Source organism: Jaculus jaculus, chromosome 17 (assembly GCF_020740685.1).
Source record: "Jaculus jaculus isolate mJacJac1 chromosome 17, mJacJac1.mat.Y.cur, whole genome shotgun sequence".
NCBI lineage: Eukaryota > Metazoa > Chordata > Mammalia > Rodentia > Dipodidae > Jaculus > Jaculus jaculus.
Genome location: NC_059118.1, coordinates 17,185,149 through 17,199,967, shown reverse-complemented (window position 1 = coordinate 17,199,967; position 14,819 = coordinate 17,185,149). Strand labels below are relative to the sequence as shown.

Below are 14,819 nucleotides of genomic sequence, written 5' to 3'. Positions count from 1 at the left end.
GCATCAAGGTGGGGCAGTTGGTACAATCAGTAAACCAATGCTGCTATATCATTAACCAAGACCCACAGCTTGCATGGGGTTCACTTTTGTGTGTGTGTGGTGTGTGTACATACGTGTATACGTATGTTCATGTGTGTGAGTGCAGATGCATGGGTGCCACAGTATGCATGTGGAGGTCAGAGGATAGCCTGTTACCCACCTTGTTTGAAGCGGGTCTCTTGTTCACTAGACCTGACCCACAAGCTTCTGGGGGAGTCTCCGGTGTCTACCTCTCTTCTCACCAGGATCACAGCACTGGCACAATAGCATCTCGTGTGGGCTCTGAGCATCTAAGTTCAGGTACCACAGCAAGGGCTCTACCCACATACAGTCTTCTCCCCACAGGGTTCATTTGTGACATATTCAGGCTGCTAAGCAAAATGCTATGGGCTGGGCTGGAGAAATGGCTCAATGTTAAAGGCACTTGTTTGAAAAGCCTGATGGTCCGGTTCAAGTCCCCAGTACCCACACAAAGCCAGCTGCACAAAGTAGTGCATGTGTCTGGATTTGCAATGGTAGGAGGCCCTGGCATGCCAATTCTCACCCTTTCTATCTGTGTCGCTGTGTCAGATAAGTTAATAAAAATATTTTTAAATTTTTGGGCTGGAGAGATGGCTTAGCAATTAAGCGCTTGCCTGTGAAGCCTAAGGACCTCGGTTCAAGGCTCAATTCCCCAGGACCCACGGTAGCCAGATGCACAAGGGGGCGCACACATCCGGAGTTCGTTTGCAGTGGCTGGAGGCCCTGGCATGCCCATTCTCTCTCTCTACTTCTTTCTCTGTCACTCTCAAGTAAATAAATAAAATAAAACAAAAATATTTAAAAAATATTTTTAATTTTTTATTATTATTTGAGAGAAAGAAAGGGAGTGTATGTGTGTGTGTGTGAGAGAGAGAGAGAGAGAGAGAGAGAAGGGCATGCCAGGGCCTCCAGCCACTTCAAAAGAACTCCAGACACATGCACCAACTTGTGTACCTGGCTTTATGTGAGTCCTGGGGAATTGAACCTGGGTCCTTTGGCTTTGCAGACAAGCTATTAAATAAAATAATTTTTAAAAATTAAAAAGGGCCAAGCATGGTGGTGCATACCTTTAATCCCAGCACTCAGGAGGCAGAGGTAGGAGAATCGCAGTGAGTTTGAGGCCACCCTGAGACTACATAGTGTGTTCCGGGTTAGCAAAACCCTGCCTCAAAAAACCAAAAAATAATTTTAAAAAGGGCTGAAGAGATGGCTTAGTGGGTAAGGCACTTGCCTATGTAGCCTAAGGACTCTTGTTTGACTCTCCAGGTCCTACGTAAGCCAGATGCACAAGGTGTTGCAAGCGCACAAGGTTACACATGTGCACAAGGTGGTATACATGTCTGGAGTTCAACTGCAGTGGCTGGAGTCCCTGGCACACCAATTCTCTCTCGGTCTCTCAGTAAAAATATATATATATATTTCTAGTGCTTTCTCTGGCAGCACATATACTCAAATTGGAACAATACAGAGAAGATTAGCATGGCTCCTGCTCAAGGATGACATGCAAATTCATGAAGCCTTCTATATTAAAAGAAAATTTTTTTAAAATTTATTTTTTTATTTGAGCGACAGACATAGAGAGAAAGACAGATAGAGGGAGAGAGAGAGAATGGGTGCGCCAGGGCTTCCAGCCACTGCAAACGAACTCCAGACGTGTGCACCCCCTTGTGCATCTGGCTAACGTGGGACCTGGGGAACCGAGCCTCGAACCGGGGTCCTTAGGCTTCATAGGCAAGTGCTTAACCGCTAAGCCATCTCTCCAGCCCTTAAAAGAAAAATTTTAAAGCAGGTGGGCATGGTGGCACATACCTTTAATCCCAGCACTCAAGAGGTAGATGTAGGAGGATCATTGTGAGTCTGACAGCAGCCTGCGACTATAGAGTGAATTCCAGGTCAGCCTGGGCTAGAGCAAGACCATATCTCAAAAAAAAAATTATTTTACCAGGCATGGTGGTGCACACTTCAGCACTTGGGAGGCAGAGGTAGGAGGATGGCTATGAGTTCAAGGACAGCCTAAAACTAGATAGTGAATTCCAGGGCAACCTGAGCTAGAGTGAGACACTACCTCAAAAAAAAAAAAAAAAAAAAAAAAACAACAACCAAAAAAAACAACTTTATTTTATTTTATTTGAGAGAAAAACACATGGGTGTGCCAGGGCGTCTTGCCACTACAAAACCAACTCTAGACACATGTGCCACTTTGTGTGTCTGGCTTTATATGGGTACTAGGGCATTGAACCTGAACCAGCAGGCCTTTTAAGCAAGTGCTTTTAACTGCCGAGTCATCTCCCTTGCTCCCAATTTTATTTTATTATTTTCTTTTATTCATTTTAGTTTTTCAAGGTAGGTTCTTACTCTAGCCCATGCTGACCTGGACTTCACTATATAGTCTCAGGCTGGTCTTGAACTCACAGCCATCCTCCTACCTCTGCCTCCCAAGTGCTGTGATTAAGGACATGTGCCACCATACCCGGCAATATATTTTTCAATGTAGGGTCTCACTCTAGCTCAGGATGACCTGGAATTCACTCTGTATTTTCAGGGTGGCCTTGAACTCACGAGGATCCTCCTACCTCTGCCTCCAGAGTGCTGGGATTAAAGGCGTGCGCCACCACACCCAGCTAACACAAAGTTTTTTTTAAATAAAAACTTTTTTTTTTTTTTTTACTTGCAAGCAGAGACAGAGAGAGAGAGAGAGAGAGAGAGAGAGAGAGAGAGAGAGAGAGAGAGACGGAGAAAGGAGATACATAGAGAGAGAATTAGGTGCGCCAGAGCCTCTAGCCACTGCAAACGAACTTCAGATGCATGCGTCCCCTTGTGCATCTGGCTTACGTGGATACTGGGGAATTGAACCTCAGTCCTTTGGCACTGCAGCAAGTGCCTTAACTACTAAGCCATCTGTCCAGCCCAAAGACAAAGTTTTAAGTAGCTCAGGCTGACCTCAAATTTGCTATGTAACCAAGGATGACCTTGAATTTATGATCCTCCTGCCTTCACCTCCTGCATACTGCAATTACAGGCAAGTGCCACCCCACCCAGTTTCTGGGCCTTTCTCTTCTTCTTCTTCTTCTTCTTTTTTTTTTTTCTAAGGTAGTCTCACTCTAGCTCAGTCTGACCTGGAATTCACTATGTAGCCTCAAGATGAACTCACAGTAATCCCCCAATCTCTGTGTCAAGAGTGCTGGCATTAAAGGTGTGCACCACCACACCTAGCAAATTTCTTATTTTTATAAGGACATCAATTCTTTGCTTGAGGAGGAGTATTCATGACCCAATTACCTCCAAAAGTCCACACCCCTGAATACTACTACATTGATAATTAAATTTCAACATATGAATTTGCAGGGAGAAACAAACATTCAGGCCAAAACATATATTACACGGGTTTTGGCTGATGGGTAATGACGCGTGTTCGCCGCGGCAGCGTCACCCTGGGCTCCGCCCGTCCTTCTCTCACTGACCCTAAACAACTGCAACCACTGATCTTTCTACTTGCTCTGCAATTTTGCTATTGTTAATTTTTTTGTTTGTTTTGAGAGGAAGTCTATTCTGTTGCCCAAGATGGGCTAGTTGCCAACTCCTGGGCTCATGTAATCTTTCCACTGTGCCTGAACATTGGCCACCCTGCCCAGAGCATTAATATATATTAATATATATATAAATATATTAATATATATTAATATATATAATATGTAATTATAATATATGTAATTGTTATATATAATCATATATATAATATATATGTGATATATATGTGTATGTATGTATGTATATATATATGTACATATGGCCTTTTATTTGAGGTAGGGTCTCACTCTAGCCTAGCCTGACCTGGAATTAAATATGTTCTCTCAGGGTGGCCTAGAACTCACAATCCTCCTATCTCTGCCTCCCTGGTGCTGGGATTAAAGGCATGCACCACCACAGGGTTTGAACATTTTTTTTTTTTAGGTACAGTTTGGCTCTAGCCTAGGCTAACCTAGAATTCATTCTGTAGTCTTAGGCTGGCCTCGAACTCCCAGCGATCCTCCTACCTCTGTCTCCTGAGTGCTGGAATTAAAGGTGTGTGCCACCATGCCCGGCCTCACACTCGGTTTTTTAAAACATACTTTTATTATTACGTATTTATTTAGCACAGACTGGCAGGGAGCAGGGAGGCAGATATATAGAGAGAATGGGCACACCAGGGCCTCGTGTGCCGCCTTGTGCATCTGGCTTATGTGGGTCCTGGGGAATCGAACCTGGGTCCTTAGGCTTCACAGGCAAGTGCTTTAACTGCTAAGCCATCTCTCCAACCCAACACACTTGGTATTTTACATGGGTAATGGGAATTGAATTTACGCCCTCATGTTATGAGGGAAGTACTTTACTGATGGAGTTATTTCCTTGGCCTTGAATATCATCATCTCTCTCTCTCTCTTTCTTTTTTGGTTTCTTGAGGTAGGGTCTCACTGTAGCCCAGACTGACCTGGAACTCACTCTATTGTCCTAGGCTGGCTTCAAACTCAGAGGGATCCTCCTACCTCTAGAGGCCTCCCAAGTGCTGAGATCAAAGGCATGCCTCACCACGCCCAGCTCTCCTTTTTCTTTTAATATTTTAAATTATGAGAAAGAGAGAGAGAGAATGAATCTATGCACCATGGCCTCTTGCCACTGCAGACACATTTCAGGCTCATATACCACTTTGTGCACCTGGCTTTACATGGGGACTGGGGAATCGAACCTGGGAAGGTCGACTTTGTAAGCAAAAGTCTTTTAACTACTGAGCCATTTCTCCAACCCCTTGAACATCTTTCCTTTGTATTGAGATTCTGTTTGCTTAGAAAGACCTTTTTATTTTTCTTCATTTTTACTAACCAACTTGTTCATCATGACAAGTGTCCTATCCCAAGCTGATTGCCCCAATCCAGAACTCATTTCCTGATTTCTTAGCCTCTTTGCATCTAAAGGCAGGAATAGGTAATTCAAGTTTGGTCAGTGAGAAATAAATGGATATCTCCTGAAGGTTCTGGAGAGATGTTTGCTTACCTGATAAAAGGATAGGTGTGGCTAGTATCACCCTAAGTGGTGATTTAATAGTGGTGTGATATGTGAAAAGGTTACTTACCGTTGTCTTGGGGCGAACCCGTGACATTCTCTCCTTCAGCCTCCATACTGTTCGTGCACAGAGCCACACATCTGCACATCCATCAGCATACACTAGACATATCCACGCCTTACCACACCTAGGACACCTACGTAAGAAAAAGTACCTGGGTGGACCTATGATGTAAGCAGGTTACAACAATGTGGGGAAATCTCCGCTTTAGGCCTCAGATACAATCTGACCACATTCTTTGTCTTGGTCTGATGAAAGCTAGAGGTCTGGTTGTATATTCCTAAAAGTGTTTTCCCTGACAGACACAAGGGTGTTAACTTAAACACAGAGGTGTGTTTGGGGAACTAAGATAGCCCAAGATAACTTGACTCCAGGTCTCCACAATCACAGAAGTTCTAATCAGTCAACCAGCCTTGTTTAACAATGGGTGTGGCTTTATTTCTGGCAAATGGAGTTCATGGTGTTCCGTACATTCTTTAATAAGATCTAGTAGGTTTTTTACCCAGTATACTTCCCGCCTGGTACAGTTCCTACCTATTACTTTTCTTTAATAATATGGTTTTTTTTCTAAATATTTTATGGTCTTGGTTGTTATTTAACTGTTTTTTAAAAATATTTTTTATTTTTATTTATTTTATTTATTTATTTATTTATTTTGTTTGTTTTTTTCCAGGTAGGGTGTCACTCTGGCCCAGGCCGACCTGGAATTCACTATGTAGTCTTAGGGTGGCCTCGAACTCAAGGTGATTCTTCTACCTCTGCCTCCCAAGTGCTGGGATTAAAGATGTGTGCCACCACGCCTGGCTTTTAATTTTTTTTTGTTTGTTTGTTTTTTGTTTTTTGAGGTAGGGTCTCACTCTAGCCCAGGCTGACCTGGAATTCACTATGGAGTCTCAGGGTGGCCTTGAACTCACAGCAATCCTCCTACTTCTGCCTCCCAAGTGCTGGGATTAAAGGCGTGCGCCACCATACCTGGCATATTTTTTATTTTTATTTATTTATTTGACAGAGAGAATGGGCATACCAGGGCCTCCAGCCACTGCAACCAAACTCGAGACACTTGTGCCACCCTCTGCTTCCATTTTATGTGGGTCCTGGGTAATCAAACCTTAACTGCTAAGCCATCTCTCCAGCCCCCAACTGTTTTCTTATTTTATTTTATTTATTTATTGACTTATCTTGTTTTGTTTTCCGAGGTAGGGTCTCGCTCTAGCTCAGGCTGACCTGGAATTCACTATGTAATCTCTGGGTGGCCTCGAACTCATGGTGATCCTCCTACCTCTGCCTCCCATCAATCAGCCTCTTTTATTCTGATGTTATCATCTTTTCCTCCTGTTATGATGGTCTGTGCAGGTAGTGCCAGGCACTGTGAGGTCATGGGTACCCAGGCCATTTTGTGTCTGGAAGAGTACATTGCAAGGAGTCCTATCTTTTCTTTGGCTCTTACATTCTTTCTGCCACCTGTTCCATAACAGACCCTGAGCTTTGGAAGGTGTGATAGAGATGTTCCAGTGCTGAGCACTTTTCTGTCACTTCTTCTCAGCACCATGGTGCCTTTTGAGTTACCCCAGAGGTCACCACCATCTGAAAAGAGAAGCTTATCTAACCCAAAGTGAGAGTAGCATTTATAAATGGGTATGAACATTAAGAGAAGTGCTTACCAGGCAGTTTGGTGAGCATAGTATATACATTTAGCCAGACACCAGTGGGTGTCACACCCCTAGGGCTTATGACTTCCCCTGTCATAGATTTTCAGTATCAAGCAAGTATTCCCTCCCATGGAGCAGGCCTCCGGTCCAATTAGAGAGAGGTTGGTATCCCCATAACAGATATGCCACTGTTGGACCCCTATTTTTTTAATTTGTGTGTGTGTGTGTGAGAGAGAGAGAGGGAGACAGAGAGAGAGAGAATTGGCACACCAGGGCCTTAGCCAGTGCAAACGAACTCCAGACACATGCACTACCTTGTGCACACAATCTGTGCATATACATCACTTTTGTACATTGGGCTTACGTGGGTTCTGGGGAGTCGAACCTGGGTCCTTAAGCCTTGCAGGCAAGCACCTTAACCACTAAGATATCTCTCCAGCTCCCTTTTTAATGTTCCCATAGTCTATTTTATTTCCTACATGTGGATAACTTGCTGTGTGTCATTATACAAAAGGAGTAAAGTAGTACTTGCCAATGAAGATTTTCCGATACAGGAAGGGAAGCTGGCCCAAATAAATTTAATATTGTGTGCCAGGGTGGCTGACTCTGACAGCACGTTAGAAAGAACATTGTGATCACAGAAGTAGATATCTGAAATGGAACCTGAACAAACAGTTGTTGTTGACTGAACCAAAAGAGTTTAAGGACATTCTAAACCAAATCAGTGAGTGAGCAAATGCATGGAGGAAAGCCTTTCTGGCTTTTTTATTCTTTTTTATATTAATCTTTCCCCATATTCTCATATTTGCAAAGAGAGAGGGAGAGAGAAGGAGAATGATGGGTGTACTAGGGCTTCTTGCCACTTCATGGACTCCAGACATATGTACCCCTTTGTACATCGGGCTTTATGTGGGTACTGGGGAATTGAATCTGGGTATCTAGGCTTTACAGGCAAGTGTCTTAAACTCTGAGCACCTCTTCCAGCCCTGAACCACCATTTTTTGGGGGGGAGGTTGAGGTATGGTCTCCCTCTAGCCCAGAGCTGGAATTCACTATGTAGTCTCAAGGTGGCCTTGAACTCATGGCCATCCTCCTACCTCTGCCTTCCTGAGTGCTGGGATTAAAGGTGTGCCCATCTTCAAACCACCATTCTATATAGATTTAAATAGTTGACTAGGGGCTGGGAACGTGGTTCAGGGGATAAAGATGTTGCCATGCAAGTGTGAGGATCTCAGTTTAGATTACCAGAACCCACAGAAAGCCAGACACAGAAGTGCGGTGTGCACATCTGTAACCCTATAGCAAGCTGGGGGGTAAAGATAAAGAACCCACAGAATTTTATAGGCTAGCTAACCTGGTGAACGTCGTGGTGACCTGGCCTCAAAGTGGAGAGTGAGAACAGCACCTAAGGTTGTCCTCAGCATGAGCACACACACATACACATTGTTAAATATTCCCAATGTCATAAGACAGCTCAATTATTATTATTATTATATTTTATTTATTTTTATTATTATTATTATTATTATTTTGGTTTTTTGAGGTAGGGTATCACTCTAGCTCAGGCTAACCTGGAATTCACTATGTAGTCTTAGGGCGGCCTCGAACTCATGGCAATTCTCCTACCTCTGCCTCCCAAGTGCTGGGATTAAAGGCATGCACCACCATGCCCAGCTATTATTATTATTGAGGTAGGGTCTCCCTCTAGCTCAGGCTGACCTGGAATTTACTATGTAGTCTCAGGCTGGCCTCAAACTCACAGTGATCCTCCTACATCTGCTTCCCAACTTCTGGGATTAAAGACCTGCACCACCATGCCTGTTAAATTTTTGTTGTTGTTGTTGTTCATTATTTATTTATTTATTTGAGAGCGACAGACACAGGGAGAAAGACAGATAGAGAGAGAGAGAGAGGATGGGCGCGCCAGGGCTTCCAGCCACTGCAAACGAACTCCAGACGCGTGCGCCCCCTTGTGCATCTGGCTAACGTAGGACCTGGGGAACCGAGCCTCAAACCGGGGTCTTTAGGCTTCACAGGCAAGCGCCTAACCGCTAAGCCATCTCTCCAGCCCAAAAATTTTATTTATGTATTTATTAGAGAGAGAGAGAGAGACATAGATAGATAGATAGAGAGAGAGAGAGAGAGAGAGAGAGAGAGATCACGCACCAGGACCTCTAGCTATTGCAAATGAACTCTAGACACATGTGCCACTTTGAGCGTCTGGCCTAAATGGATACTGGGGATGAAACCTGAGTCCTTAGGCTTCACAGGCATACACCTTCCAGGCCCCCAGTTCAATATTTTCCCCATTCATTTTTCCCCTTAGTAATTTGGAAGTGTATGATTTTTCCCGTTGCATTAGTGATTACTCACATGTGATGACTGTTCCTTAGCCGGGTGTAGACAGGACAACGGGAGGCCTATGTCAGGGAGGAGAGTTTAAGGCCGGTTGCCCCTTCATCCTTGGTATGTGACTTATTTTATCTTATCTAGAATGTATAGAATTTTTTTTTTTCCTTTTTGGAGTTTAAGAATGAATTCTAGGTCAGCCTGGGCTCGAGCTAGACCCTGCCTCAAAAACAAACAGACAGACAAAAAAACCTAACTAATTTGTCTAGTCGACATCTCTATTTTGGTAGTCCCTTTTTCTCCTTCTGAAACTCTATTCCAGAACTCCTGGGCTTGCCCTCCAGGTCTGATCTCTGTTTTCCTCATACCTTTCAGCGCTGTACAACGTTCCCTAGAGCTCTGAACTATTTCTTCTATTGACCCAAAGGCCTTCACACTCATCTTTGCACCTGCAGGTTTTCAGCCGTGAATGGCTTCCCTTGCTCTTGTGTTACTCAGCTGACATCTTTGGCTTAATTAGCTCAGGTGTCATCGGCTCTGAGGCACCTTTTCTGCTGCCGAGGGCATACATATTTTCTCTTTTACTGTCTGTGGTATCCATCCGATGTGCCTCTCCCCACCCCACAGGGCAGAAGTCCCATCATTCAGTTCATTCTTGCTGCATCCTTTATTGCTACATTATTGCCAGTCCACATTAGCTCATGGAAGCTCTGACAGAAAGAATGAGAGTGAATTAGTAAGCGCCAGGGCTGTCTTGTTCCACCTCCTATGCCACATGTAGGAGCCCTGGAATAGAAGCTTGGGCGGGAAGAAGGGGATGAAAGGCAGATATAGATTTTGTTTTGTTTTGTTATCGAAGTACGGTCTTGCTCTAGCCCAGGCTGACCTGGAATTCATTATGTAGTCTCAAGCTGGCCTCGAACTCACAGAGCTCCTTTTATCTCTGCCTCCCAAGTGCTGGGATTAAGGGTGTGGGCCACCACTCCAGCAGAAATAGATTTTTTTTTTAAGTGGAAAGTTTATTTTATTATTTATTTATTAGAGAGAAAGAAAGGAGAGAGAGAGAGAGAGAGAGAGAGAGAGAGAGAGAGAGGGAGGGAGAGAGAGGGAATGGGCATGCCAGGGCCTTCAGCCATTGCAAATAAACTCAGATGTATACACCACCTTCTGCATCTGGCTTACATGGATCCTGGGGAATTGAACCTACGTCCTTTGGCTTTGCAGGCAAGCGCCTTAACCACTAAGCCATCCTCCAGCCCCAGAAATAGATTTTTATTAGACATACTGTGATACAGCTGTAGTAGGCAAATCAATACAGAGAAATTGTCTGCACAAAGGCATTCTAAAGGACTGCTTTATTTGTTTGTTTGGTTTTGGTTTTCAAGGTAGGGTCTCTCTAGCCCAAGCTGAGCTGGAATTCATTATGCATTATCAGGCTGGCGTCAGACTTACAGCAACCCTCCTACCTCTGTCTCCCAAGTGCTAGGATTAAAGGTGTGTGCCACTATGCCCAGCATTTTTTTAACTTTTAGAAATATTTTTATTTTATTTTTTTATTTTAGAGAGAGAGAAAGAGAGACAGAGGGAGAGAGAACAGAGGGAGAGAGGACTGGTGGTCCACCAGGGCCTCAGCTACTGAAATCAAACTCAGGATGCTTGCACCACCTACTGGGCATGTGCGACCTTGCACTTGCCTCACCTTGTGCATCTGGCTTATGTGGGATCTGGAGAGTCCAACATGTGTCCTTAGGCTTCACAGGCAAGCACCTTAACTGCTAAGCCATCTCTCCAGCACCCTATTTATTTATTTCAGTGAGGGGGAGAGAGAGGAAGAGAGAGAGAGAGAGAATGGACATGCCAGGGCTTCTAGTCACTGCAAATGAACTCTAGACGTATGTGCCACACAATGTACATCTGGCTTATGTGGGACCTGGAGAATCAAACCTGGGGCCTTAGGCTTCACAGGCAAGTGCCTTAAGTGCTAAGTCATTTCTCCAGCCCCTTTAAAAAATTTTAAACACTTTATTCTTTTTTTTTTTTAATATTTTTTAAATTTTATTTATTTATTTATTTGAGAGCGACAGACACAGAGAGAAAGACATATAGAGGGAGAGAGAGAGAATGGGCGTGCCAGGGCTTCCAGCCTCTGCAAACGAACTCCAGACGCGTGCGCCCCCTTGTGCATCTGGCTAACGTGGGACCTGGGGAACCGAGCCTCGAACCGGGGTCCTTAGGCTTCACAGGCAAGCACTTAACCGCTAAGCCATCTCTCCAGCCCGAAACACTTTATTCTTTTATTTATTTGTATGTGTGTATGTATGTGAGAGAGAGAGAGAGAAGAGAGAGAGGGAGGGAGGGAAGGAGGGAGACAAGAGAGAGAGAGATAGAGAGAGAGAGAATGGGCATGCCAGGGCCTCTAAGCCACTGCAAACAAACTCCAGACACACGTGCTACCTTGTGCATCTGGCTTACATGGGTACTGGGGAATGGAGCCTGGGTCCTTAGGCTTCATAGGCAGGGGTCTTAACTACAAAGCCATCTCTCCAGCCTAAGGGTTGCTTTTTATTGGGGTAGGTGGCTAGTTGGGCTGCCAGGCAATGTTTTAATGTCACAGTGCCTGGTTGTTTAGGTCTTACTGGATGGGTCAGCTGTGTGGGCTCATACCTGAGTAGGCAGGCAGACTCATCATTTTGCTGAGGAGTATGTTTCCCAAGTGTGGGTTCTCTCTTCTCAGGACTGTGGCTATCTGTTCAAGGCAGATTTACTTAGGGTCACTAGAGGTCTGACTTTTAAGGGTCTTAGCCAGCTCATTAGAGTGAACTTCTCAGGCTACAGAGATGGCTCAGTGTTTAAGACACTTGCCTGTGAAACTCAATAACCTAAGTTCAATTCCCCAGTACCCACTTAAGCCAGCTGCATAGGGTGGCACATGTGTCTGGAGTTTGCTTGTGGTGTCTGGAGACCCTGGCATGCCCATTCTCTCTCTCTCTTCCTCAAATAAATAAAATAAAGCTGGGCATAGGGGCACATGCCTTTAATCCCAGCATTTGGGAGGCAGAGGTAGGAGGATTGCCGTGAGTTTGAGGCCACCCTGAGACTCCATAGTGAATTTCAGGTCAGCCTGGGCTAGAGTGAGACCCTACCTTGAAAAACCAAAAAAACAAAAACAAAAACAAACAATAAAACATAAATAAATAAATAAAATATTTTGAAAAAGAGTAAAATTCTCTACAGCTGCCTCAAGAAGCCCTAAGATACATTGCAGCCATAGCTTGTTAGGGTTAACTCTTTTTTAAAATATTTTATTTTTATTTATTTATTTACCTGACAGAGAAAGAGGGAGGGAGAGAGAGAGAGAGAGAGAGAGAGAGAGAGAGAGAATGGGTGCAACAGGGCCTCTAGCCACTGCAAACGAACTCCAGACGCGTGTACCCCCTTGTGCATCAGGCTAACGTGGGACCTGGGGAATTGAATGTAGGTCCTTTGGCTTTGCAGGCAAATGCCTTAACCACTAGGCCATCTCTCCAGCCCAGGGTTAACTCTCTGAGCCTGGCCTGCTTTGAGGCAAAAGCAGTCTGTTCTGAGGTTAGACTCATTTAGCACAACCATCCCTTCCAGAACACTGTCGCCAATCTTGACCAAGGGCTTTTTATCTTTATTTTTATCCTCACCCTGCCGTATTTTATTCTTCTCTACAACCCTTGACAGCATGTGGCTTCTTTTAGGTTAGGATATTTCTGGAGTTTTGCTGGTGTTTGAGGTACTCAGGCTACATCCACGAATAAACAAAGATTCCCACCTCACAGAGCGTTTGTTCTAGTAGGAGAAGCCAAACCACATAATGCTATATAAGGATAATAAACACCTACTTTAAAAAGTATGTGAGCTATTGCTGAAGATTCCATGTGCTTGGGCTGCAAGGTCACTTAGAAATTAAGCTGGAGCTGGACTGAAAACGTCCTCCCTGTGGACCAGCTGTTAGAAAACTGAAAAAAGCTACGCTGCATGCAGCCCTATGGGAGAGAGAAGTCATCAGTGGAGATAAAAACAGTGAACACTGCAGCCTTAAGATGGGCCAGCCAGGCCAAAGGAGCCAGTGGGTACAATAGTGTCATGTCTGTTATGGGGGAAACCAACTGCTCTCTAATTTGACTGGAGGCCTGCTCCATGGGAGGGAATACATGCCTGGTACTGAAAACCTAGTCAAAAGCCTATGACAAGGAAAGTCTTGAGCCCTAGGGGTGTAATGCTTGCTGGTGTCTGGCTAAATGCATATACTATGTTCACCAAACTATCCAATAAGCACTTCTCTTAATGTTCATATCCATATATTAATGCTACTCTCACTTTTGGTTAGAGAAGCTTCTCTTTTCAGATGGCAGTGACCTCTGGATGACTCAGAAGGCACCATGGTGCTGAGAAGTGACAGAGGAGTGTTCAGCACTGAGACATCTCTATCACACCCTCCAAGGCTCAGGGTCCATTGTGGAAGTGGCGGAAAGAATTTAAGAGCCAAAGGAAGGGTAGGACTGCTTACAATGCAATCTTCCAGACACAAAATGACCTGGATACCCATGACCTCACAGGGCTTGGTACAACCTACACAAGATAATTGTGATAGCAGGAAAAGATGATGACATCAAAATTAAACAGAGAGTAATTGAGAAGGGGAGAGGATAGGCAGTGGAGTTTTGAAGAGGAAAGTGTGGGGGGGAGCAGGGAATTATCATGGTTTATTGTCCATAATTATGGAATTTGTCAATGAAAGTTAAAAAAAAGTATGTGAGAACTGTGGATATAGTTCAGTGGTAGAGTATTTGTCTAACATGCAAAAACCCAGCGTTTAATATACAGTACTGAAAAAAAAGTTTGTGAGAAGGTCATAATTTCTATGGGGATAAAAAAAAAAAAAGTAGAGCCAAGCATGGTGGTGTACACCTTTAATCCCAGCACTTGGGAGGCAGAGGTAGGAGGATCACTGTGAGTTTGAGGCCAGCCTGGAACTACAGAGTTCGTACCAGGTCAGCCTGGGCTAGAGTGAGACCTTACCTTGAAACTGACCACCCCCCTCAACAAAAAAAGTTAAACCTTAATGCTATGGATAAAGAGGGGCAAATTGCTGGGTGTGGTGGCACATGCCTTTAATTTCAGCCCTTGAGAGGCAGAGGTAGGAGAATCACAATGAGTTTGAGGCCAGCCTGAGACTACATAGTGAATTCCAGGTCAGCTTGGGGTACAGTGAACTACTACTTCGAAAAAAAGAGGTGCCAATTATAGCCTGAAATAAGGGGCTATGAGTGTGTTGGGGTGCAGTCCATAGCAATCTGTACATTCAGGCTTAGGGAACAAGTGGAGCCCAGCCTCCCCGCTCCCAAGTTGGAGAGTGCACAGGTCATGATGTGGTAAGTGTTTAGGGAGACTGAACAGCTATACCATCAGAGGAGAGGAAGGTAGAGGGGTAAAGGGAACCATGAGATTATTGCTGGCTCTGCTTATTTTTGGTGAGTTCTGACTGGGGTTCTGAGCACGGTATGGGGAGGTATGATTATTTCACTGGCTGATGCATGCAAAACTGAAAGCAGGTAGTAATGGCATCAGTAAGAGACTAGAAGGCAGCTGTGACATAGCTCTGGATGTGGTGGGGTGGGGATGGGAGCTGGATT

The 14,819-nt window shown here is 44.4% G+C and overlaps 1 non-coding gene across 1 annotated transcript; it reads left to right on the top strand.

Annotated features, from left to right (window-relative positions):
* The first annotated feature begins 1,484 nt into the window (after nt 1-1,484).
* LOC123455631 lies at nt 1,485-1,591 on the top strand. The gene has a single exon (XR_006634021.1). It is a non-coding gene; the product is annotated as a U6 spliceosomal RNA (small nuclear RNA).
* The last annotated feature ends 13,228 nt before the right edge of the window (nt 1,592-14,819 follow it).